This window comes from Gracilinanus agilis, chromosome 1 (assembly GCF_016433145.1).
Source record: "Gracilinanus agilis isolate LMUSP501 chromosome 1, AgileGrace, whole genome shotgun sequence".
In the NCBI taxonomy this organism is placed as follows: Eukaryota; Metazoa; Chordata; class Mammalia; order Didelphimorphia; family Didelphidae; genus Gracilinanus; species Gracilinanus agilis.
Window position 1 is genome coordinate 144,532,314 of NC_058130.1, and position 4,011 is coordinate 144,536,324.

The 4,011-nt window shown below is 41.9% G+C and overlaps 1 protein-coding gene across 1 annotated transcript in view; it reads left to right on the top strand.

Annotated features, from left to right (window-relative positions):
- The first annotated feature begins 3,136 nt into the window (after positions 1-3,136).
- The window catches only part of NAA60 (N-alpha-acetyltransferase 60, NatF catalytic subunit), a 55,522-nt gene continuing 54,647 nt past the window's right edge, over positions 3,137-4,011 (top strand). Inside the window, exon 1 of the mRNA XM_044657952.1 lies at positions 3,137-3,258. The gene's annotated coding sequence lies outside the window, so the exon portion shown is untranslated. The remainder of the gene's footprint in view (positions 3,259-4,011) is intronic.

The window sequence follows — 4,011 nt, forward strand, 5'->3', positions numbered from 1 at the left end:
ATATATATGGTCAATAGCTTGAGCATTGATTACTTCTGTTGAACACTATGAAGTGTTCAGCCTATTTCTCCAGGATCATGTCCTTATCATTAGTGTGTCTCCATGAGTGCTGAGTAGTTGAGATGTAACATAGGTCTTTGACCCATAAATGGCCTTTAGGGCAACTTAGAAGCACTTTGGGTTGTTACTGTTAGATAAAACTAAATTTCATCTGCCTTGGAACTGAATCAGGAATCCTGCATCTCTCTAAGTTTTGTTTGCACTTCACTTTTGATGGAATTAAATGTCACCTTTTAAATTTTTTTTTTATTTTAATAATAAATTTCCATATAAGTTTTCCAAAAATCATATGATCCATATTATTTCCCTCACTTCTTCCTTACTCTTCTCCCAGTGCTGACAATCAATATAATCTGGGTTATATATGTATTATCACACAAAGCATATTTCTGTATCATTTCATGAGTGAATAATCTTATAAAACCACAACCCCAAATCATATACCCAAATAAAAAAGTGATAAATGATCCAACAGTTCTTTGGAGGTGTATAACATTCTTTTTCATAAGTCCTCAGAATTATCCTGGATAATTATATGGCTCTCAGTAGCAAAATCTATCACATTTGATCATTCCACAATATTGCAGTTACTGTATATAATGTTCTCCTGGTTCTGTTTATTTCACTTTGCATCATTTCACATAGGTCTTTCCAGTTCTTTCTGAAATCATCCTTTTCATCATTCTTTATAGCACAATATATTTCATCACCATCATATACCACAATTTGTCCAGCCATTCCTCAATTGAGGGACATCTGTTTAGTTTCTAAGTCTTTGCCACCACAAAAAGTGCAGCTATAAATATTTTTGTACAAATAGGTTCTTTCTCATTTTTTTCCATCTCTTTGGGATACAGACTCAGTAGTGGTATTATTAGATTAAAAGGCATACAATCTTTTATTAGCTCTTTGGGAATAATTCCAAATTGTCTTCCAGAATGAAATGCCACCTTCTTAAGAGACAGATGAGGGGGCAGCTGGGTGCTCAGTGGATTGAGAGTCAGGCCTAGAGATGGGAGGTCCTAGGTTCAAGTATGGCTTCAGACACTTCCCAGCTGTGTGACCCTGGCCAAGTCACTTGACCCCCATTGCCTACCCTTACCACTCTTCCACCTAGGAGCCAATACACAGAAGTTAAAGGTTTAAAAAAAAAAAAAGAGAGACAAATGAACTACCCTGCTGATAAACCCTGTGGAGTTCTCATTTTTCATTTAGTAGCTTCCAAATTTCCCCATAATTTTCATCAACCTAATCCTAATGTTTGTGAACATTCTAGTCCAGATGAATAAATGCAGTACTTGACACCAAATTTCTGAAAAAAATTTTTTTCCTTACAGCTTCACTGTTGCCAACCCTATGTTAATTCAGCTTTCCTCTCTAAGTCAGCAACAAACTGTTCTACAGGGGAAAGTACTTTGATCTGTTGATATTAAATCATCTGGTAGTCTTGCCCTTGAGGCTTCTGCTTTTGGTGAATGTGAATATTTAGCCTAAAGAGGATAAGTCTATGATTGGTCCAGCACTCTGTGCCACACATCAACTTTGCACCCTTACATCCAATCTATCTCTTCTCCTTACACAATTACATGGTCTTTACAATAACCATTAACGGTAAGCATATATGTTATGAATAAAATTGATCTTAGAGACTTTATACAAAATTTATAATTATTTATTAGTAAAGAGACAGGAAGATAGAAATAAGGTTTCCAGCCTAACTCAAAAAGTCCTCAGCAGAGATAGCAAATTTTAGTTCCAGGATTCAGGGCCTGCTCCTCCACTTGTCAGGTTTACATTGATAAGCACCAGCTTGCTAGTGAGAGAGCTCCTTTCACAAGTCCAAAAAATGGCACAGAGAAAGCCTGCTTCACATGCTGGCTTTTAAAATTCAGTCTAAACCCACTCCTAAAATATTCTAATTGGCCAGGGTTACATTTTAGTCCCTGCATGTCATATTCCTTAACTACCAGGGATTAGGAATCTCACCTGCCACCCTGGCAAATTAAGATACATGACTCATGACCCATGTCAGACTTCTGGGATCTAATTGGAGATTGGGGGTCCTCTCCCCGAAAATTCAATCCATACATGTGAAAGGACATCTTATTTATCCTTCATTTAAAAATCAAGAATAATCATAATCTGGAGTTTCACACTTATAATGAATATTTTCAAAACCTCAGAAAAATGTGGGCTACTTCTTTTAATCCACATAGCTTGGTATCTCTTCAAACCATTTCAGTGAATTCCCCCAACAAAGCCATTAAGGGGGGTAAGATGACACAGTTCCCCTTTCCATTATGCAAGCATTTTCCTATGTCATATAGGAAGCTTAGAGAACTTCTTGGCATTCTCCAAGTTGGTAAGCAAATTAATCTGGGGATAGAAATGAAATTGTTAGCGGAAACTATTATTTATTTTCTGCCCATTTTTCTTACCCGACTTTACCAAATATAACTAACAGCAACAAAATCATAGGACTTTGCTTAGAATTCTACTATCAATAACCTTAGGCCAAGCAACTGTTTCCAATGGAGTAAAATGAGAACTTAATAAACATCAGCAAACCAAAAATGATTGGATCATGAAGGAACAATCACTATAGTAAAACAGTGTCATCTACTACCCCCAAGCATGAAGGTGCTCATGAATTCAAAATAGTCACCTGCCTCCAGTGGTCACTCAACCAATACATAGAGTGAAGCAGGGTTTGAACTTACTACGTAAAAAGAGCTTGCCTAATAAGCAGAACAGTCAACGTAAGAGAAATTTGAGGGACACGGACCAGTTATCCCATCGGTGATGGAGGGGCCAGGTTGATCAATACGAGAAGATTGCCCCTCCCAGACCCCCACCGCCATCGGGTTTCCAATCTAGTTCACACGTGGCTCTAACAAGAGGTCAACTTGTCTGGTTCTTTCCCACATCCAAGATGGCGGCGGCGGTGACTGGGGGGCGGGATCTGGGCGGGACCGAAGCCACATCACGCGCGCCTGCTCAGTAGCCTATGGGCTTTGTCCGCTGCGCCGTCGGGCGCGGGAGGCGGAAGTGTTAATTGCTCGCCGGCTTCGTCGGCTGAAGCTCCTGCCGGTTATATAACAACGCACGCACCGGCTGTGGCTGCATTCTCTGAGACGCTCGGACGCCCCCAGGATGCTCTAGAAGAACCCTCTTCCCGGCCACCGGCTCCTCAACTAGGTGAGATCCGCCGAGATAGCGCGGAGGACGGCGGGGGAGGGGGCCCGGAATGAGTTAGGGGGGAGGGCCGGAAGCCACTTCGGCTGGGGTGGGGGTTGGGATTGGGGATGGAGGGCTGCCTGGGGGAGGCGACGAGGAGGAAGAGGGTTGGGGGATGCTGGAGGGAGGAAGGAAAAGAGGGACGTTTGAAGAATTTGCAGGAAGTGGAAGCGAACTTCCAAGAAGGGCTGGGATTCTCCTCCTTGGAGAATCGTCGCGGGGCGGGGGTGGCCTGGGAGTCGGAGTTGTGAAATGGGGGATGGAGACTGGGGGCCTGGCTTAAAGGGGAGCCATCTGTCACTTGAGAGGAGTAAGGATTATCTTCCCAGCAAGTCTATGATAACCTTTCACCTCTTTCACCTCATAAAGCACTTTGCTTGCACCTTTCCTGCGTTTATCCCGTGGGATTTCGTGTTCTAGTTATTTGTGTGCTAGACATGAACTCATTTAGAGAATGTAATTGCCTTCATCTAAATTTGGTGTTTTCTCTAGTGCCTAGCTCAGGGTTCTGCACACAGTAGGAACTTAATAAACGTTTGTTGAATTGAACTGATTAAATGATAAAGATTATTCGGGTTGGGGGCAGGCACGGGCAAAGGAGAAAAGTATGTGAAGGTATTGTAAATGGAGAGAAGTAATTTGGAGAGCCTCAGAGCCATGAGATCCTGTCTCAAGTTAAATCCCTGGGCGATAATAAGCTAGGGAGAGGGTTTT